Below are 24,236 nucleotides of genomic sequence, written 5' to 3' on the forward strand. Positions count from 1 at the left end.
GTCTTTCGATCTTAAAATCAATTGACATCTTAAAGATGTCAAATAGCTATGCATAAAAAAAAAAAAGAAGAAGAAGAAAGCTGAACTGAACACAGGGAAACGCAAGGGGCAATGGTCACATTTTTCTCTTAATTTTGGCAGTGGTGAAGCTAATCTCATCCACAGAAGTTTGGCTAATTTTACGGTTGTGTCCTCTGCAAGGCTACACAAGGTCTTCCTCTATGGCCTTTTTATTAAGATGAGAGATTCTCTTATAGTTAGGGTTAAATCGTGCCCTTGTCTGTGCAAGGGTGATACATATGCTTTGCACAGGCAGAGGTGTTCATGTGTGCAGGCAAATGGTGTCCAATGATGGCACACACCAAGATCAGTCTACGGAGTTGACAGGGTTTCGTGGAACAAAGGCAACCCTGGCCCAAAATCAAGCTAGTACTTTTGCTGCCATTCATAACACTTGCTAGCTAGCATACTGTATCATGAACACTTTGCTCTCGCAGAAAGCAGTAGGAAATAGTGCCCCATAGTGCAGTATAACAGGCAGATGTGTAGTACATTGGCTTACAGTGACTGATTTTTACCTGTACTGGACAAATCTCACTGCAGATCTTGGTACCTGACCCTCGGCCGGTCATGTTGCATACCTTTTATGTTCTAGCAATAAAAACCACTGAAAAATACTGGTCCTCTGTTTGAAATACTTGGTAAATTGGAAAGATGTATTGCTTGGATAAAACTTCTTTGTTGCAATGAACCAAGAACAGAGAGAGATTATCTGTGCGATTAAGCCCTCAGCTTCAACAGACCTCAGTTTTTCAGGTTTGAGCACAATTTGGGTGACTTCATTCCTGTAAAACAGATGTGCTATGTGTGTCCATACTCTTTATTCTTCTTTGTGTGAGCACTGAAACAATTAAACATCAACAATTAAAATTCAAAAGAAGCCTGAGATGGTGGAATTCAGATAAAATCATGGACTCCAGAAACTCTGCCTATTAATAATAATTTAAAGAATCTCTCTTCTTGAGGAAGAACGTCATGGTTTGCTGAGCATACGAAGTGCTTGATATTTATTTTAGTCCACAAAGCAACCATCCACATTTGCAATTCTATAATACCCATTGCACAATTCTTCTAATGTTCCTGGTTGCGTCATTGGCAAGTAGGTTCAAAATGTTGATTTGCTTTTTCTTCTCGCTCTCCCTAAAATGAGTTACCATTTTGCCTTTTCTTTCAAAATGTATTTCTTAGATGTTCCAATTCCCCACCAATGAGCAGGCTATAGTTTTATTGTAATCATTTCATTCTTCCAAGACCAATAACATATATTTGAAGAGTTACTGATGTTTTGACAGTGTGTTCTCAATATTCATTGTGACTAAGTGTTACTGTCAAATAGGTAGGTCCTCGGCATTCATTATGAGTACATCATTTCAGAATTAACTTGTATTTCTGCATGAACTAAGAATCAAATGTAAAAATAAAATGTACAATTAGCTCAATAGTAGTAGAATGTGGTGTAGCTGTTAGACGCAAGTGAGCATGATGTGGGTTTGTTTGCACATTGCAAAAATTCTCTACTCTAGAATTAGAGTTGCACTGTATTTGAGACCTTTCAAATGTGAAAATACCAGCCCAGCCACCCTGTTTATTACCAACTAACCCATTTATGCAAAATAAGGAACACATTTTTTTTAATTCCTCTTCAAATACTTTTCGCAAATTTCTCCCTTCCAATCCACATTAGATTCTGTAATGCAATCCTGAAGTCATCACTTGAATTGAACTTCCATTGATATCAAAGGGAATTCTACAGGATGCTGGGCATTTACATACCTAGATAAAAGGAGTCTTAGAAATCACCAAAGGATTACATGATCTAGATTATATCAAATAAAATGGACTGCTCAATATACACTATCAATATGCTCTGTGGATCCCAGGGTGAAATGCGGCGCTTGCTTTGTATTCTGAGCACTTGACTCAAATCTAACTAGATGATGGGTCTTGTGCTAAATTTAAGTTATTATTTGTCATCTTTTGTGTCTCTCTTCATATCAGGTCTTTTTTTTACTACCCAGAGCTTTTCCACATCTGTTTTAATTGGAGCACAGTCCTGAACTTTGAGTTTTTACCTTTGAGAGGTGCACGCAAATCCCAGGCGATGTTATGTCTGTCTGCATCTCTAATGTGTTTTGTCTGTGCCCTGAAGAAAGATATGAAAATGTCAGATAAGAAATATAACCGTTGAAGTCACATCATCCGGAGGATGACTGGATGTCACTGTTTTTCACAACATTGTAATATCCCTTCTGGTTGTAGTGCAGCCAGGATTTTAGCCTGGTTGTGCTAGAATTTAGTACAAATGGTCACCTAGCCTTTAAAGGTGCTGCTGTGCTATGAACACACTACATCAGCATCTCTCCTGACAGATGCAATGTCCCCAGGTGATGCTGGCTGTCTGTTAGCTTGTTAGAGCAGAAATCCTGTCCACTCTTTGAATGATGCAAAAGGAAGAGTTGTTCTCCAATCCTGAGGCAGCAGCTCCTACTAACCTTTCAAGTTATTCATAGCTCTGGGCCCTGCCAAAGGAATCTTCAGGGTGCTGAAGGCTTCAGTGCTAAGGGAAAGTTTTCAGGCCTGTTATAGCCCCCTCAGGAGGAAATCAGACAGGGCATGCAGGATGTTTCCAAAGTGCTAGGGAATGAGGAATAAGTACGATGAGGGAGGGGGAGAAGAGAACTAGTGAGTAAAACTGGGATTAGAAAAGGGGAAAGGAAAACTTTGGGAGAAGGAAAAGGTGGAGACATCAGAGACAGAAGCTAGAGGAGCCGTCCAGAGACACCGTTCAGGCAGAGACTGCCTGGCTGGACGGAGACAGAAGGACCAGAGGCAGAAGATAGCGTATAAAAAATAAATGAAAAATGTAATAAATATGAAAGGCAGACAGTATAAGCAGGGTCCTCTTGGGTTTTGAAAACATGGACACCTTATTATAATAAAATAATAGAGTTTTAATAATATATTACATCATTAAAACGTATTGCAAACATTAACTACTCGTTAGACTGCTAAGAATATGAGCCCTCCACACTAACTACTAGGATTTAAAATCTTCTCTGTCCCATTGCTGCTGCTCTGTTTATCTCTTCAGTAGCCGTTATTGGCAACATAGTATCCAATAATTCTGCAATCCCCTATTCATGATTCGGTAGAACTCAGTGACTCTACTCACATGAGTAATACACAAGATGCGTAAAGGAATGCCAAACTCTGCTCACCTATCTCATGCAGCCAGATGCCAGGAAGTCAACAGAACTACTCTTGTACGATGTTTTTGTTTCATTTTGCTGATCTATGACATTGATCTCGACAGACTCCATAAATAAAAACATAAAATAATATAAACTGGGCATTTAAATATTAGTTAGGAGGGGGAAAAGATCAAATTTTGTCTGCTCACCTTACAGTAACTCCTTATCCAGACTCATAGGTGCTGGAACTAGGGGTGCTGCCGTACATCCTGGCTCGGAGTGGTTTCCATCACATACAGGGTTTACAGTTTGGTTAAATGGCCCTCAGCACCCCCACTATACAAATTGTTCCAGCACCCTTATCCAGACTGTCCACTTTTCCCCCCCCCTAAATTTAGAACATCACAAATTGAAACAAATTAGGAATGCACTGAAATCTACACACACACAAGTTCATAGTGGGAACAAAAAGTGACTCATCGTATCTGATATTCCGGTATGTTACATGAAAAACTGCACAGCATTTCAAATAAACGGAGCTGAAGCCTGCAACATTATGGGGAGAGGCAATGCACTGAAGGGCCCTGATCTGCAGGTTCAGGAAACATTTTGCATAAATATTATGAGAAGCTGGCTTATATGTTTACAGAAAATACATAAACATAGGCTCATTATGGAGACAATTGCCTGGGTAAATGAATCATGATGAATCAAGTTAGCATACTGAAAATGATTACAAAGTTCATGGGACCATAGAAAATACTTGTACAGTTTAATAATGAAAACTAAAAGTCATTACCTTTTCATGTGAAACCTAACCTAAGGATGTCTATTACTCACTGAACAACAATTTGTTTACATTAGCACTGAAAACAATACCTTCTGCAAACCCTACACTGGGGTATTGCACTCTGATCAGAGAGCATGTTACATTTTTCCAGTAGACTCACTACTGGCAAAATAGCTGTTACGTTATTTCTGTGGCAAAAGCTAAAAAGTAAATACATTTTTATACAATCGCTTTTGTTATGGCAAGGGATATAATTTTCTTTGGGTGCTTTTTCTCCCCTCAAGTTTACCGTTACTATAATTATTATTTGTAGTCCCTAGAAGCACGAGTCATGGGCCAACACCTGACTTCACTAGGTGCTATACAAACACTGAACAAGAAGACATTCCCCTGACTCTAAGAACTTACAATGTAAGTATATAACAAGGGATAGATCGATACAGTCCAATGCGGGGAGTGTAAGGAAACAACGAGACAATATTTGTCAGCGTGATAGACTGTGGCCTCAAACACACCAGCGTCTGAGCAATTGTCATGTTTTTGCAGGCATTATTTCTTGTTATTGGTAGTACCCAGAAGCACCAGGAGTACTATATACTTAGGGCTAGTATACATTAGAATTGCTACAGAATTGTGCTACTGCACTGATGCAGCTGTGCTGCTATAGCACTGCTAGTGCAGGCGCTGTATGCCGACAAAAGAGAGAGAGCTTCCCTGTCAGCATAGTAAATTCACCTCTCTAAGCAGCGGTAGCTATGTTTGCAGGAGAAAACCAAAAAATGAGGTCAAGATTCCCAAGTCTAAATTGCTCTTCTTCCTTGACTAAAGCTCAGTTACTCAGAACAGGAGGGGAGACTTGACTATGATAAAGCAGGCCATTTTGGCTGAGAATATACTAGCACTTGTACTGTCTCCAGCAGACTATGAATGACACACAGTGACCAACACGAGGATAAATAAATAATCCCACAGTTTACTGAAAAAAGTGAAGATAGAACATAGAGGAAACAGATTTAATTAAGACAGACTTGGAGTGCAGAAAAACTTCACATTTTGTTCTCTCATTTCCAAAAAGCGATGGCACCATATTATTGTACTGCAGATCATTTTAAAAAAATTGTTTCTCTAGAATGGGCCCAAAGAGAGTTTAATGAGCTATGTGTACTCGCTGCTGTTACAGGTTAGTAGGCTAGTTGTAGAGTGCTCCACAGCATGCAGTACTGGAATTCAAACTACAACAGGTCTCAAGGACAGGGCTGCCCCAGTGGTCAGTCTGAGAGTAAAGGTGTGTATGTGGTGGGGGGAGGGCTATGCAGAAAGTTGTATCAAGACTGATTAGAATCTTTAAAATGTATAGTGTTTGGTTCAGATCAGGGCTATTGTTTAAGGCCTGGGTCAGATCAGATTCCAACCTACTACATTTACCTGCCTGTGGAACGCATCCAAGAGATGTTGCTACTCCTGCTGTGGCAGGCTGTATATTGTGATCACTTTTGACACTGACAGTAAGGAGTAGTATCTAAATGTCTGTTCAAGGACTACAACAAATCAGTGAAAAAATATCATCTGAAGATAAATCTCCAAGCCCCAGAGCAGTACTTAATAGCCATGACTCTCCTGAACGGGAGATGATTGACTAAAAGGCCAGGAAATGGTATAGCTCTCTCTTGTAGCAGGGGAATAAGATGCTTTTCACAGTGAGTGCCTCCAACTCAAGAGTGAAGTGTAAAAAAGAGAAATGTTTGTCAAAGCAAACTGCACTAGCCTCTTAAAAAAAAAAAAAATCAAATGCTAGATTCCCTCCTGCTTTAGGCTAACAATTCATTGCAGAGCCATTGTTTGAATTTCAGAGGTTACTTAGGTTTTCTTTTCCCCTTGCCTTTTGAGTAAAAAAAGCAAGTCTATTTCTCCCTGGCTAAAAGAGCTTGAATGAACAAGTAGTGTTCATTTTGGACTTCTCTTATGTGTAGGTGAATATTAACCTTCCATTTTTTATACGGCAATAGTGCCCAGAAGTTTCAATCAGGACTGGGCCCAATTTTGCTAGCTGCTGTACAAACACTTACTAAGGTAAAGTCCCTGGCACAGGATATATTTGAGTAGCTTTACAGCAGGGAGAGGATCGCTTGATACATGCTTCTCTGTGGTATGATTTTCCTTTGTAACAAGACAATTGTCCTTTTTCACCTGTGTGACCTAATTTGGGATAATAGACCAGATCTAAAGTACTTGACTTCTCTAGCATCCAGAAAGTTCATTTTTGATTGATATTAAGTAGATGTCTGGGAACCTGGCTGGGTATAGGGAGAAGGCAGCCAAGCTAATTGCTGTTGCCTCCTTGTGGCAGATGTCCAGTGCAGGTACTCAATCAGAAAGGGACACAGTGATCAGATAAATGGTTTGGAGTGTTTGTTAAAGAAGAGGAAATGGGAGGGGGAATTGGGGCTCCCATGACTGGCATGGCAGGAAGCCAATTCCCCCCTCCTTTATAGGCCATCTTAATCCTCATTTGGGGAGCAGGGGGTGGTAAGATTCCATTAGCAGGTTTGCTAGGGACCAGGATGGAAAAGGCGGGAGAAGGGGGTCTATGGAATCTGCACTGTATCACACAGAGTTACCTGCCCAGTATACATTTATCTGCCAGATACTCCCAGACAGTTAATAATAAAGTTGCTGCCTATTTAAACCAGTGTCCAGTGTGTCCTGTCCTCCTCCTGTTACAGCTGGACAATTGTCATTTGTTACCTTAGTAACAGGATAATAGACCAGATCTAAAATACTTTAGACGTCTTTAGTATCCAGAAGGTTCCACATGGAAAGAGCTAAATGTTATCCAAATGATTCCATTACACAAAAGGTGTGATTTTTTATAAAATGAAGTTGAAAGTCTCCCATCTAACTGGGTATGTGCACTTACCAAATGTTCAAGATGAGGTTTAATGAATATATGACTATGGCAGCTATTAAGCCACAAGGAGTACGTCTACACAGCATTTTGGAGCACACAGGAGCGAGCCTCCCAGCCAGGCACGACAAACTTGGGCTTGCAGGACTTGCACTGGTGCTCTAAAAATAGCTGTATGGGGCAACACTTTGAAGTTGCGTCTGAAGCTTTGAAGCCTAGGAAGGGGGTTGTACTTCAGACACTAACTATTTTTAGAATTCTTCACTGCTGGTTTTCAAAAGGAGGCTCGATAGCCATCTGTCTTGGATGTTTTAGACACAACAAAGCCTGCATCTTGGAAGGAGGTTAGACTAGATGACCCTTGTGATCCCTTCTAACCCTATGATTCTATGAATGCTAGTCCTGTTAGCTCGAGTTTATCTACCCAGGCTGGGAGGCTCACTCCCGCAGGATTCAAAATGCTATTTAGACACCCTGCTCCATAATTATGCATCTACATATATAAGGGCAGGTAGAAATTAAGAAGATTAAGTTTGTATACAGAAGTAGAAATGCAAATTGGCTTCTTTTTTAAAAATCAGGGCCCAAATATCATATGCATAACCTTCTTATTGTTACTGATAGTAAACACTCTTTACATACTTGTAAGCTGTATCTCTGACCTGTTAGGTTCTCATATATATTTTCAGTATGGAATTCTTAATGATGCTTGCCACCATCCTCCTATAATGCTTTTGAGTGTTCAGTGAATGAGAAGCTTTCTCCAGAGTCGAGTGCTTATGTATCAAGTTAATGACTGGCAGACCATACTAAAAACATAATTATCTAGAGAGGAGTCAATCTACTGTTTCCTCTTAATCTGGAAAAGATAAATCTGGAATCTACTCCCAGACTGAATAACATAGGTCCTGCCATGCTAGGTCAGGCAGCATTTCAGGAGTAAGCTCAATATGTCACCGTCTATTGGTATATTTTATAAATGTGCATATATAAGTATGTATGAGGACGCTTCATAAGCAGACATGGACGTGCTAAGGTTTCCCACTGATCCCTGAAGAGCTTAGCTTTTCACATGTGAACTAGTGACACCAATTCAGCTTGCAACTGCCAAGCATGCTCTGGTGCACATTTCCAGCAGGAATACATTGCTACCACTATTAGCGGAAGCTGCAAGGCAGCCCAGACACAGAACACCAATTACACAAGAGATAAAGGAATTTCAGTGCTTAACCGCAAAAAGAAGTCCAGATAATGATCTTAAAGTCTAAATTGATGGTCCTTTCTTGTGGATGTTGTCTAATGTTACAATAAATATATCCTTACTATAGCCATCCTTCAGGCAAAGAGAGAACATTTTTGTTTAATTTGATATCAAACTAACTTTAAGGCAACATAGCTGGAGCTCAGTTGTGGGAATGAATTCTCTCTGTATTCTTAGCAACAGATCCAGGTCACAAAATTCCCTCCTTAAATTCTCTCTTCATCATCTTAAGTCAGTTAGGTAGTTTTACTCTATATGGCACATATCTGGCCAAAATATGAAGACAAACGGTTTCCTGGAAAAGCACTATTCAGTCCCCACGCAACAGCCCTGCTCACTTTACTTTCCACTTTATTTAAAGTTTTCGTTTCATCACTAATAAAAAACTCAGTGGTCTGATCCAGAGCCAATTGAAATCAATAGGAGCCTTTTTCCGAATCAAGCCCTTAATGCTCTCAGAAAGAAAGACATTTTAGGAAAATGGGGTTGGGGGAGCACTCTCATTTATTGTTGTGTTCAGCTGCAGATCAAAAGGTTTTGATTTTTTTAAAGAAAACTTTCTTTCTGTTCTTTTATAAAAGGCATACCAATTGTATGCAGCACAGGAAACTTCATCATATATTGACAATATATTCAAACATCAAACACAGATATGGTGTTGATATATAACAGTGAAATGGTTTAACCTGTTTACTTATAGGATCATAGAAAAAGAAGAAAATATTGTAAGAGTGCAAGCCCAATTAACTAACTACCTCACTCTAATACAAGACATTCTAGTAGGCCAAATCAAGAGAGGTGTTAATCAGCTGCAACTACCACTGATAAGACATGTGGATGGCTCAGGCTATGGCCCAACATGACTACCCTCACAAGTAAGATGTGTACTTCTAGGAATGTAACAAAAAGGAAAAGCCCAGGTAAGATGTTTCAAAAATACACAAAGACTACACAAACCAATATCAACATGATAAGAGACAGAAAAGTTTATATAAAATTCTATCAACACGACTGCATGTATCATATATACTACTACATAAAGGTTTTCTGGAGCACCTTAGACTCACAACCCAGTATAATAAAACAACTGCAGTGAGAACAGGACTTTTGCTACTCCTTCTTCTGTATGGGGACTTTTCCTTCCTTCCAAGAATTTCTCTGGATCATGTGCAGGGTAGGGGTAGGTGCCCATAATAGGCTACCTCCACATGCAACCTAGAGGGCAAAACTGTCTATGTCTACACATGAGTACATCAGGAGTATGATGGGGTTAAACAAAAACCAAAAACCCCACACACTAGTAATTTGACAGCATGCATGGTTTTACACTTTCAAGGGTAGCCTGAGGGGTATTTTGTATATTTTCAAGGTATGACAAAAATAATAGGAAGATGCACCATTGCAGAGGCCAAAGTGCATCTCTGTAATACATCATGTGTTACACTACAACCAGAAGTGCCAAAATTAGTAGGCAGGAAGCTTTAAATGATGAGAGATTCTTTAGGATAAATGCCATTGTTTACAATCTGTTTCATGATTCAACATTTCTGATATAACCAATTTATAACAAAAGTGAACAACTCAGCATACTTGGATGAAGGTAAAATTTGACATGATGAGGAATAGTTGAGAGATAATCCTATATACGGTAACAGAAGGTAATAAGGGAGGTGTAGAAAGATGAGGAAGATATTCATAACACTTCTATTTTCAAAACAGACTTTAAATGCAAATTAGATTTGGTGCTATTCAAACTATATTAATGTATAAAACATCTACTTTAACATAGTTCTCTGTACAATGTGTGATGCGCTTTGCCCTATAATACCTTATAAAACTTTCATATGTTTCACGATTTTCAGGTTTAAAAATGTCTTCAATGGCATTAAAGTTGTCAGTGTCTGCCCATTTGGACACTTCATTGCATCAGCGACATAAAAATGGAGATACCCATTGTTTCACAGTTGCACTGTTTACTGGTTTTCAATTTTCCAGTGGTCGGTGATATAGGAGCACAGGGGCAGAACTCAGTTTGGTGGTTAGACTAACTGACATACTGACAATTTATGAGAAACTTCTATTAAGGGTCGTCATCTTCCCACAAAAGTAATAAGTGCAAGTGACTGTGATCACCTGGCCCTTGTAAAACAATGAGAATCTTATCAAGTAGATGTTGCCTCTGAACTAGATGTGTCAAACAACTTCAGTTCAATAAATTCACCTGTTTCTACTAACTGAAAAATTTCCTACTGTAGTAAGATACTAGAGTGTGCCTGACACGACTTTCTCCTGAGAAATATTTCTTACCAACACAGTCAGTTAAAAAACATTTTTCCTGCTAATAACTCATCTATATTAAATTTGCTGATCTTCAGCTTATTCTCCAAACATCTCTAAGTAAAGTGAACATTTCTGTCTCATCTCCTGAGTGAAATGTTTAAGCAAATTTTGTTCTGAGAATCAATCTTATGAACAGATAAGAAATCCTTGTAGAATAAATTAGGTACATTAATGAAGAAAGAACTTGCAGTAGCACAAATTTCACTTCTACACACTTGTTTTAGAAAAGTAATTACTCTAGAAATGATACAAAAATCTATAACTAGTAAAGCTATGTCTATCTTCACTTTTAATTAGATCTCAAGCAAGTAAAGCAAACCCACAAATACATCTCCTAACAATGGTTTAGATTTCTCTGTCAGTCCTAATCTCAGATAATTGGTTATTTGGGCTGTTAGTCATTAGCTATTAAAAAGCTGTTATTCTAGACCAGGGCTTCTTATCTTTGTCCCACCATTCTTTTCCTAGGATACGAAAATAGTATTCATACCTTCTCAAAGAGAAGCATTTAAGAAAATGCATTGTGTGTGTACTGAAACATGAATCAAGAAGCAACCAACCTTGTCACTTTTCATTTCATGCTGGCATTCTTCCATATGATTCAGCAAAACACAAATATCTACTGAATATTCCACATAGCTATTTCAGTCTTTGCCGACTCCTAAGAGATTGTAAAAATGATTATAAAAGGCACCATACCATATTTCCTTATTTTTCATTTTGTCTTTCCTGAACTTGCTTGAATCTTCCTAAAATAGAGATTAGAGAATCTGAAATTTATTTTTAAAAAAGGTCTTAGAATGAGAATTTGGTAATTTTGTGATGTATGTGGAGAAGACAGAATTATGCCTAGCATAGTTGGTATTATGAAATTTTTATTTTCTATCTAGAAGACTGTATTTTCTTCATAGAAGTTTGTTTACCACAGGCCATTTTCTGAGGCACATAATTATTTTAACTTTATATATAGTAGCAGTCATTTATTATGAGGTATATAAGCTGTTTGGAGATGACAGCTGTGGCATCATATTGCATTTTTTTCCAAATTGCTTAAGTCTGCTGTTATACAACAAAGTACTTTTTTCTTTACTGAAACTTTAAATTATCTTCAAAAATATGGTACCTGTCTATAAATCTTTGAGAAGGAGTACAGCGTGTGTAAAGCATTTGAATTTAATGGCCACTAATTTGTCTGATAAACACCCTTTAGTCAGAATAAATATGTGAATCAAGGGCACAAACAAACTCTTACTTAGAATCAGTGATGAAATCTGCAGAATCTGACTAAAGCACCTTTAGTTTCATTTGATGGGTACAGCAGCTTAGCACGCCTTTGTGGTGACAAAATTCACCCTGCAATAAAGAAAAAAACACCAGTGTGAAAATCCCACTAGATCACACAATGTATATTGCTGAGCACCTACACACATGAATAGTGGGAGTAAGGATTGCACAATCTACCCCATATTGCTTTAAGAGTATACATATGGGCCAGAGTCTACTACCATTATTCTTATCCAATACCGGACTTACTATGACACTGTCGCACCGGACCCACACTTGGAAGGGCCAATAACAACAGGGCGGGGAGAGGCGTCAGCTGTGGAGGGAACTGACAGTGTCAGTCAGGTGCAGTAAACCAATCCACCGTGCAGGAAGGGGAGAGAAGAGGAAGTGGCTCTCATTCCAGCGCTGGAGGAGATGTAGGAATCCTAACGCTGCCATGTCCAATTGCCTTTGGCTGGCCTCTCAATCTGAGGACTGACACTCTCCCTGCCCTGTGCCCCAATGACCCTGGCTGGCCTATCATTCTGAGGAGCGTCATCCCCCCCACACACATTATGCCCCTATTTCCCTCAGCTGGACCCTTGCTCCAGGGATTGCCCACGCATGGATCACAGGTAGTCACTTCACTAGCTTTCATAGCTTATAGTAATATTATGCTAAAAATTTTACATATACAGAAAACAGAAAGTTCCAAGTAATGGTTTTCATAGCAGCTGTGACGCCCTTTGTGTTTATGTAATATTATTACCATATCAAATGGTCAAAGAAAAAGCAAATATCGTAAAACAATCCAAGACTACAGAGTGAATTAAAAAGTGAAAGCATGGATGACAGTAGCACCCAACCAAAGCTAAAACTATGTGTCTACAATCTGGATCTGCTCAGAGGGTGCCCATGTGAGGCAATGCACTGTACTGACTCCAGTGGAATTATAGCATAGTTATAGGTCAGTTCAGTTCTGCACCTGAAATGTGAAGGGTGAGATAGGGTGAAGATGGGAGCAGCAAATTGCTGGTGTTTTGGCCAGCTTTGGCTTTTGCTAGTTGTTTTACCCACTGTGTTTTATTTTGTATTTTTTATTTTATACTTTTTTTTATGTACACGTGTATGTATTCTTTTTTGCCCTAAGGCTGCCATTGCTGGTACCCTAGTGGCAGCCACCTTCATCTGCAACTTAAACTTGTAAACATCGTAAATAAAACCTGTGCAGCTGTGTGCTGCATCAAAGACAACTTCTGTGTTGATCTCCATTCTTTAACAATTGTTCCCCATGGGGATCCACAAATCTGTTTGACGCCAGGCCCACAAAAGGTTAATCCAGCCCTGCATTTATCATTGATTCCTCTAGCATTACTCACAGAGTAGGATACTCCGCAGCCTGAGCAAGGGTAGCAGAAACTGGCAGAGAAATTATCTTCTATCTTTTATCAGTTGCATGACTATAATGTGTTGTATCAAAACATTCACTAACAAACAGGCTCTATTTGCTTTCTTCTTGAATAAATGCCCTTTCGAGTGCACAGTACGTATCACGCTGTCAAGCAGTATTCATCAGTATGGGTGACACGGAGAACTACATTTGCCCTTTTGAAAACGTTCTGTTGTGCACATTTTAGACTCTTATTAATATTCCATGTTATCATGCAATAATTACCATTTTATAAGTAAGAAATAAAATAAATAAATAAATATAAATTAGAGAGGATACAGCTCTTTATACACTGTACGCATGAAACATGAAAAGTGCAATCAAATAATAGCAAGGTAGGATTATTTTGCATAAAAAGAATCATTGGTAAAGTATTTTGATTAAGCTGGGGTCAACTTCAGAAAGCCCAGATGTTGAATAAACTTGATTCCCCTCCCCCCACTGTCCAAGTTTGCTATGCTGATAAATCAAGACTTTAATACTAAAAGAGTGCCATATTTTAAGGTCTTTCACTATACTCTTTTCTTTGCACCCACTGACACTTGTGGTCAGGAAAACTACTATGTTAAAACAGCACCAGTGTATTCTGCACCTATACTTTCTTTGTATTAAAGTTCCACCGTTGTTAGCACTGCAGAGCCAATAGAGTTATAGAAGAGCAAGAGGGATTCTCTTGTGTTTTATGTATCACCAACAATTCTCAGATAATCTGGATTGCAGAGACGCGGTTACTGGTGATAATATAAGAGGCAGCAAGAACTCAGGCTTGATGTTTAGCTCTACAGGCAGCAATTAGAGAAATGATTAAACAGATTGCATATGATATAAAGCCCATTGAGAGAGAATAATGTCATTTTAACACAATCAGTTTTCAAACAAGTAAGATTACCACCTGTTTAGGTTTTTTTCCCCCAGATCATCTCTTTTTATTTATTTATTTATTTATTTATTTTTTTGAGGTAGCTAACCTGGAAAAAATCTGTGATGGTGCTCTGTACATACTGCCAGCTGCTCAGTTTTATGGGCTCAGGATCATCCCAGCTGTCGTGGAGTTTTTTACATCACAGGTGGCAACTCCAGAGTTAAGGAACAAATTTCAGTAGAGCCCCTAATTGGCATCACAGACAAGCAGCAGCATTGTGCAGTAGCAAAAACCTGTACATACCGATGTCATAGCAAAGGAGTGTAAAGGTCATATTGAGTGGGGTCCTGAAGGAATCGGTCCTGGATCCAGTTCTGTTCAATAACTTTGTAAATAATTTAGATAATGGCATTGAGAGTACATTTACAAAGTTTGCGGAGGACACCAAGCTGAGAGGAGTTGCAAGGGCTTCGGAGAATAGGATTAAAATTAAAAAATGATGTGGACAAACTGGAGAAATGGCCTGAAGTAGATAGGATGACATTCAATAAGGACAAGTACAGAGTACTCCACTTAGGAAGGAACAATCAGTTGCACTCTACAAAGTGGGAAATGACTACCTAGGAAGGAGTACTGCAGAAAGGGATCTGGGGGTCATAGTGGATCACAAGCTAAATATGAGTCAACAGTGCAACACTGCTGCAAAAAAGGCAAATATCATTCTGGGATGTATTAGCAGGAGTGTTGTAATCAAGACATGAGAAGTCATTCTTCCGCTCTACTGCATGCTGATTAGGCCTCAACTGGAATATTGTGTCCAGTTCAGTGTGCCACATTTCAGAAAATATGTGGACAAATTGGAGAAAGTTCAGAGAAGAGCAAGAAAAATGATTCAAGGTCTAGAAAACATGATCTATGAGGGAAGATTGAAAAAATTGTGTTTGTTTAGTCTGGAGAAGAGAAGACTGAGGGGCCAGTAAAACAGTTTTCAGGTACAGAAAAGATGGTTGCAAGGAGGAGGAAGAAAAATTGTTCTCGTTAACCTCTGAGAATAGGACAAGAAGCACTGGGCTTAAATTGCAGCAAAGACAGTTTAGGTTGAACATTAGGAAAAGCTTCCTAACTGTCAGGGTAGGTAAGCACTGGAATATATTGCATAGGGAGGCTGTAGAATCTCCATCATGGGAGGTTTTTAAGAACAGGTTGGACAAACATGTCAGGAATGGTTTAATTATTACTTAATCCTGCCTTGAGTGCTGGGGACTGGACTAGATGACCTACTGAGATCCCTTTCAGTTCTATACTTCAATGATTCTATGTATATGATAGTCATTCTCTTGACTGAACGGGGGACCTCCAGAGCTAAAAACATGAACTGTTCAGCTTGAGCTGGAGAGCCAAGGAGCTGTAGCTAAGGGATTGACACACAGAGACCCTGTAACACACATTACCGGTGGGTATATCTTCAAAGCATGGGTGCACACAGTTGTGCATTAGATGGGAACAGTGCGAGGGTGAAAATTAATCTGTTATGTGCTGTTTTCTGTGTTTTAAAACTCAAAGCAGTCTCCTCTGTTTCTCTCACTACTGTGATTTATCTAGCTTTAGGCTTACATAATTTCCTTCATTACTCCAAACCCCCTTCCTTCTTGCATACCTCCAAAATTATGGTCCAACTAAGACTTCGTTTCACTAGCACATTTGTACTGCTTGCTTGCAAATATTGACATTTTGTAGCTCGACAGTGCATTAACCCCCAGTATTTTCCCCAAACTGGTTCTTCATCGTGTGTCTAATGGACTAATTAACACTTCACTAGAAAGAGTAAATCCAATAACAGATGGAAAACTCAGGATCTTTAAGGACTTACTCCAAGTTTCCAACAAGGGAAAGATATTTTTCCATTTTTAAAATATAATGTCAATTTTAGGCAGGAACAGTGTTTTATATAATTACAATCTCTTATTGATCTTTTTCTGCCATTCTTTTATTTTTCTTGGTAGGAATTTTGAATTAATTCTAGGGGTATTTTGAGGATATTTAAAGAGAAGACATCAAAGAGCTTTAAGCTTCATATATTCACAGATTCATGGCCAGAAGGAATCAGTAGTTCATCTAGTCTGATCTTCTGAATAATACAGGCCATAAAATTTCACCGTTACCCTTGCTTTTAGCCCAGTTTGCTTTTGCATGCAGTTTCTTTTATTTTATAATTTGTATTATGAACCTAGTGTCTATTTATATAACATATTACATATGTAGAAACTAAAAAAAATCCCACAGCATATCAACTAACAAATCATTAAACTCGGGCTCTTTTGCACCAAGTAGGATTTTCACATTCAATGTACAAAATCCCAGGATATCTGAGTGATCCTGACTCCATAAAACCAGACTTCTGGCAGTCTATACTGTGCACCCTTACAGATTTCCCAGGACAGCTACCACCAAAAAGGAATGATCCTGGGAAAACCTGGACAGGTGGCAACCCTAAAACCAAAGGGGGGGAGGTGGGGCAAACTTCAAAGGCAAGTCCTCTCCACTGAGAACACAATACTCCCAACCCCATGACCTTGACAAAGCTGGTCAATGTCAGTTTAAATACCCCAATTGATCTCAGTTCTCAGAGCAAGGCAGGGAGAAAGGGAATAGTGGAGGCCCTTAGCTGCACAGAAAAGCTTTAGAAGTTATACTGCTATAATTATCCCTGTATAGTTGAACCAGTATAGTTATAGTGGTTTAATTCCTTGTGTGGATTCTCTTTTTCTGGAAGAAGAATGGCCTTTATATACTTTATTTTAAAACTTCCAAAGAGATGAACCAAAAAAACAAGATACTCTTATTCTGGAATAGGAGTGTCCACATTGCTTAAATTTACACTTTTTCTTATACTGGTATAATTTTCATGTAGAGAAGTGCTAAGATACCCAGAATCCAAATACAAGGAGAGATTTAATGGAGTAAAAGTAGTTCCTTGAAATTGATCTAGAGAGTGCAGGAAGGCAGTGCTGTTCTAGAAGTACCAGGGATAGTTTCCTACACAGATCTCTGTTACATAAGTACTCCAGCTTTTGGTCTAGAGTTCATGTTTTCAAACAGGTCCCCTAGATAGAAGGTTTTGATTTGAGCCAGAAACATTTGTATGGTTTTATTTTTTCTAAGATCAGTATTCCGTTCCTGAAATGCCAAGCGTGATCATTACTGGGGTTTCAGAAAATCTTAGATTAACAGCACACTTGAGTTTTTAATAAGTTTTCTTAACACATAATGAGCTAAAGCGACATATCTTGTAAATTTAGTTGATCCTGTGCTATCAAGCGGAAACAAATAAATGCACAGTTTAATATAATAATAGGGATAAGAGCGGCTATCTTGGATGGAGGACAGCTTGAATGTACAATTACTTTTTTTTTTTGACATGGATTAGAAATTAATTGAATGCAAAATGTACTTAGGTCACAGAAGCACAGGGCAGTTTTGTATCTGGATAATTAAAAGGAGCTTTTTAAAATAAACTTCTTAAAAATTTGGCACTTCAACTCTTCTTGCTATCACTTTGCAGCTTTAATATGTTTTCTCAGATAGCCAGCCTTTGCTCTTCACTCTGAGTACTGCACTAAGCATACTCTGACCCTATCCCAAGCAGAGGAATGGATATGGGTAGCTTATAACACTGTCTTCCTTCTCCAGGCAGGCTTCCCGACCTCAGCCTATATTTCACCAGCTTGTGTCAGAAGAACTCAAGGGTTGAATTTGGCCCTTTAGCATCATAGGAGATCAAATGCATGGCAGAAACAGATTACTGTTGGTCAACCTTTCATTCCTCTAACTTTCTAATCCCAATCCCATACAAGTCAATGATCACTGGAAGCCATCAGCATCTTGCACGATTGGATTTGTCCCAATAAAGCTGACGACGTCACCATAGAATCTTACTAATCTGACTTCTCAATGACCAAGCTTTCTGAACCATTGGCAATACTGGCAATTTCAGGGGATCCCAAGGCTTGCATTTAATTCCCATGTGAATTTACACAAGTGTTTTACTCTAAAACGAGTCCACACAACCACAATATTAGATCTGCCACCAATCTCCCTTGAGAGAGAAAACAGAAATTGTGTTCCACCCATTTTAACCTGCAATTAAAACATGATGGTAATTTGCCTTGTTCTCCTCCTGCAGTTACAGCGAGATTGCAACTGCAAGCCACACTGAGGAATTGTCTACGCATGGAAATTGACTGGCATAGATATAGCAGAAGAATGACACTGTGTGAAAAAACAGTAATTTTATCATAAAGAAGTCACTTTTATTCCAGAATGGAATGTCCACATGAGAGAGTTATACCAGCATAGTTATAGCAGTCAATTTCCCATAAAGGCAATCTCCTAGAACAGCAGTTCTCAGTGATTAGGGCACTTGATTTTCAGCCTTTATTTTTATTTAGGTTCATCTTGGGAAAAAAATGTGAAATAAGATAACAGTAATTTTATTGCAGTGGGAGGTTGTGACAGAGAGGTAGGCACCAGTTTAATTGCCCCAGAATACATCTGAGGGGTAAAACTGTGCATAATGGATAGATTGGGATGGGTTGAGGAGAGCCCAAAAAGCTAATAAGTCCGTTAGCCCAGAAAGTAGAAAAGGCACAGGAAAGAAGCGTCTGTGGAATGCACAGACAGACACTTCTGAGAATAAAGAGACCACTCACAAGGGAAGATACCATCTGTCTCCCTCTCTCCTTGGCTGAATGTGCTCAGGCTTGTATATACAGAGCTGCACAAGTTTGTAAAGGTGTTGGGGAGACCACTGTAAATAAATTGCACAAGGTGTTTGACCAGAAGAAGGTCTCTGAGCAGTTTGTGTCTAGAAAAGAGACAGGAACGAGTTGATGCCCTGTCACAGAGGTTAAAAAAATCTTGTGCCTGTCCATCCTATCATTGACTTTAGAGGAAACCTTGTGCATACAATTTACAGGATACTTTGGACTCTTTATTTTTCATATTAGAAATAAAGTTTATTGGGGGAAGGGTTAGGTTTTATGGAGGACTTGTATGGACAAAAAATGTATACAACTTGAACGAGTTAATATGAATCACCAGTTGCATCTTCAATACACGCTCTGTCATACCGCTTCATACAGGACCAATGCTCATTTTTAAACACTAGCATTAGGACCTCAAGTCAATCTTTAGTTGTAGCGATAGCAGTAGATGCTCCATTTCCAGGTCAAGAACATTTAATTGGCTGACAATCAATGTTTAAATTTTGAGCCACTGGCATTGGAACAGTGCAGGAACAGGAAGCAACTCATTTAAGGTGGTGGCTTGTCTATCAAGTGGGAAATATTTTTTAAAGTTCTTTTTAGGCATAATCCTAATTTTGATATTTGCATGTGGTGGTTGAAGTTAATCTTAATCCCAAAAACAGGCTCTTTGCCTATGCCAAAAGTGCAATCAACTCTTCTCTAAAAAAGGGAGAAACAGATGAGAGAAACACTTTTAAATTAGAATTGGTCCAACATTCTCATTTTCAAAATGTTGTCCCTTTTTTGTACTTCTTTCTGTTTTTCAGCCAATTAGTACTAGAAAAATTGTAATTTGGTGTTTATTCATTTATTTAGGTGTTCAGCATTTTCCAACCAGCTCAATTAAAAGTATAATCTATTGCTACAGGCTTTCAAATCATGAGATTGATTATCTAGGCAGCTTGTTAACTGGGTTTTAAGATAAGATTTTATTTATCTAAAATTTTCTTATCTAAATTTTCAACCCTGAAGATTTTGGTTCCTCCACTGATTTGTAAATGTTACTGGTGTTACTGAAAAGTAATGTTGCAGGTTCTAGGGGTAAAAGTAAAGGACAATAAACTCATCAGCGTAGGAGACAGAACAAAAAAAAAAAACCTACCAGAACTCTCCATTGCACTTACTTCTCCCCCTGTGGAGAGGATAAGAGAACAAACCAAAGGTGACAGCCATTAGTTATGTTGCTTAATGAACTTTTGGAAGGTGCTCACACTACCGTGATGAACAAACAATATAATATTTTGAATAAAATAGACCTGGGAGAGAGGATTTCTGGTTCACATTCCTAGTTCACCACTCCATCATTATGTGATCTTGGGAAAATGACAATGTGTCTGTGCCTCAATTTATTCATCTAATATATAGATACAATTACTTTCCTCAAAGGGGGATTGTGAGACTAATTGTTTAATACTTGTAAATAGAAACGTAAGCATGGGCTTAAGCATTTTGCTGAATAAGCACCTAAAACTGTTTAGCTTCCACATCACCAAAGTCTGGCAATCACTTCTGTACTTGGTTAACAGGATATTAAAATACTTTAAATAAATAAATAAATAAAACCAAGCTTTTATGGACCGGTAAACCTCAGTGATAAATCTTTCCAAAAGATAGTTAAAAAAAGAAATCAAGTGAACCACAGTCAGTGTGTTTTAAATAAAAGTGATATAGATACAAAAAGTATCTCTAGAGAAAAAAAATATGTACGCAGTCTCAAAATATCTCAACCAATCACATTAATCAATCATGGACATATTTATCCTTGAATCATTTACCATTTTAAACAAAACATAAAAAGATGTACGTTTTAATTAGTTATAAACAGTGGACACAACTATGATATTGAGTATTAATGCATCAAGAAAGTTAAAATAGTACTTAAAGCTTCTATAAGCAAAGTCATGCACTTATCAGGCTTTAACACTGCAGGCTAGAAAACGGAACCAACTTACATAAAGATACAGTAGGTCCTATCAGAAGTAGTGCAGATTTCTAAAATGTTTTATTTATACTAGCTCATTGTCCCTAAGGCCACTCAGTTTTTCTAGCACAAATGATATGGAAAAGACCTCCTGAAAAGAACAGATAAGAGTTGCAGGGTTGACAATGCAAACGTATCATATCTATCTCATACGTGCAGATTAGATGAATTGACTATAAGCTATTCTGCTATGTTTCTACATAACTTCCTCTTTACTGGGAACAAACAGTAGTGAGGAGGAAAGAAAAAAAAAACCCTATTAGATCTTTATAAAATGACCAATCACACTTTGTTAACACAATGTAAAATATTTGTTCTTTTAGTATGAAGTGACAGTCTTGCAATTTGCTGCAGCCATCCTGCACTTCCCATAATAAGATGTTGAAAGCAAGTGTCCAGGTGCTCACTGTCCCTTGGAAAACTGAGTGTAAAACAGTTTAAAGCTGTACTTCCCCCAAATAAAACACAGAGAAAGCAAAAGAACGCAAATATAACCTCATTAAATAAGACAGCACATCTAAATGACATACAAGACTATTAAACAATCTTGATTGGTCCATAATAATAAGAAACATATTTCACATCTGTTGCACAGTGCAGGGCTTTTAACAAGATATAGGCATATCATGTTGGAAAATAGTTGCTACTCTCCATCAGTATATCATTGTCAATGGTTGTGCTGTCTCAGACGAAGCACTTATCTCATACACTTTATTGCTTGATAGCTTGCTGATTGCTTTTACAAAGCAATAAATTGATGGCCTGATTCAGCAGTGAAATAGGTTATGTTCATTTTCGGTGATTGATGCTTTGAATTAGAACTCTTATATTCTCTTCTGTTTAGGAATATGAAATTCCAAACAGGCAACTCTGAGGTCAGAAATAAAATGGCACAAATGATGCCAGATGACTTAGAATTATCCATTTAAATATCTTTCTAGCTTTCCTCTTTAATAAAGTTTTCATAATTAGTTTAATCTCCCCCCCTCCCCAGTTTCTGTTAAAAGGATCTAGCCAAAGAAGGAGACACACACACACACACACAAAAGTAAATGCTGAACATAGCAATTTAGCTCCTCATGTTGGTATAGTAGTAGAAATGCATGTAAAGATGCACAACAAGAACATATTAATTATTAAACCCTCAATTAAATAAATTGAACAATTTAGCCACTTTTCTGCAAGGTTTAAGGTTAAAAGGAATTTTTTTGGGGTGTTTAAAATCTCATCAATCATCCATAGTAATAGTTTTATTATATATTGAAGTGATACTTGAAGAAACAAGAAATGGTGCTAACTCCATTTCATACAGTTTCTTTACTTTAAGTAAATTAAACAAGAAATAGTGTGTTAAAACAAATTGAAGGACCTGACTAAAATCTCCACAGAAACCAGGAATTTCAGACATAAAGATTCCATTCTATTCTGAAGGCTCTGTTGTGCCCTCCTAGAGCTTGTCTCCATGGGGAAATTGACTATTCTGGAATAACTCCTTATGTGGACACTTTTATTCTGGAACAAAAGTGTTTATTCAGGGAGTTTTCTGGGAATAACATAGAGCTTTAAATTCACACCCTACCTTAATATGGAGACAAACACATACTCTTCTGAGGGATCCTAAGAACTATATGCGATACAGTACATCCATGTGTTACAAATTGCAATACCCATGCAAATGAAGCGAGTTAAAGAGCATGGCAAGCTGTATTTGTTCTTGTTTTATGAATCTTGTCATTTTAATGGATTTTAATATGTAAACTTCTTTAGTTTTGGGGGTTCTTTTTTTAAAAAGAGGCAATGGGATCTGAATTTGGCAAAATGAGGTATGCTGTGAATAGCTAGTCAATATTTTAAGACGCCTATCCTTGAAACACTTATGCAGGGAATTTTACCCATACAAGTACTCCTATTGAAATAAATGAAATTACTCACACGAGTAAAGTAAAGTTGTGTGTTTGCTGGATCAGGACCTCAGGTTATTACTAGCACATGGTCATAGGCTGATGATTTCTTCTTTCAGTTTTTCCAGTATTAATACAAAATACTGTCATACAGAGGGGATTCTCCCCTTCGCAAGATGTATTATAGGTTAATTAATGTATTGTATTTTTTATTAGAATCCTTCTCTCTGTCTTTTTAGGCAGTCATTATCAAGACACTTTTTACTCTGGCATTTCTTATGGATAATTATTTCATTTATGTATTTATTTAATTTGGAAGCTGAAGAGAGCTGGTTGGATGGAGGTGGGTCACTCTCCTGTGTTCAGTTTTTGGATTTGTGCATAACTTAATAAAAAACAGCTGAGGTACCAGGGGATCATGCAAACTCAGCACTCCATGAAGACCACATTGGGAGTACAAGAATACCTGGCCTCCTTCCCAGTCTTCAAGAAGACCTACCTTAGCAGGTGAAACATGGAGACAGTGAACAGTATGGTTGTCCTCATCTCCCCTCCTTTGCAAGGGAAAATATTATGTTTAGATGTAGCATTTTTGCTGGTACAGCTTACACTAGTTCCCTGAGAAAACTAAGGCAAAAACACTTTTGTGCTGGTATAACTGTGTTTACTATAGGACTTTTACCGATATAAAAATGTCATAACAAAACAACACATTTAGCCAATATTACTATATTGGCAAAAGTTGTTAGTATAGATCTGATCTAAGAAAACAAGGAACTGGGAAAGAGTGTTTCCTAGAATGCCTGAGAACAGATCTACTTTCTCTTTTCTCTGTTTTTAATTTGGTGGTGCTTGAGATGAATGTATGAAATATAAATGAAGCTTGGTTTTTTTCTTTTCTACTCCCCTTGGATCACATATCCAAAAGTTTTTAAAGGGAGGTATTGTACTTGGGGACTATGGGAAAGGTGAGGCCTTTTGGACATTCCCTTCAGGTTGTAATAAAGGTGCCTAAGAAGCTCCAGAGCACCCAAATGTTCATCCAAATCACTTTGTTCACCAGTAACTCATCTAATGTGTGTTTAACATCTCTCTGTTCTGCTGAGGATGGAAAAGTACATCTCTGAAAGTGGGTGGGTGGGGTGAGGGGATACCATCCATAGACAGTTCAGCTCTTCTACTTGTGTAACTCAACCTCCCATTTAATCTCCCAAAAAACACTGGTACTTGTGTCCTCTAGGACTGGATGTGAAAATCATATAATATTAGTGAGCTATTCCTCCTGAAAATAGAGCCATTGCAGAATTCTGTCTAATGGTATTCCCTTCTTCACCCCCACTCTCCTCCTTCACCTTTGGATGCACACAATTTCTGCTTTCCTTCCTCTCTCTCTTCTCAGAAAATCTACAGAAGCTAAGTCAGCT

This window comes from Emydura macquarii, unplaced genomic scaffold (assembly GCF_026122565.2).
Source record: "Emydura macquarii macquarii isolate MOO-44397 ecotype Brisbane River unplaced genomic scaffold, CSIRO-AGI_Emac_v2 contig_431, whole genome shotgun sequence".
Taxonomy (NCBI): domain Eukaryota; kingdom Metazoa; phylum Chordata; order Testudines; family Chelidae; genus Emydura; species Emydura macquarii.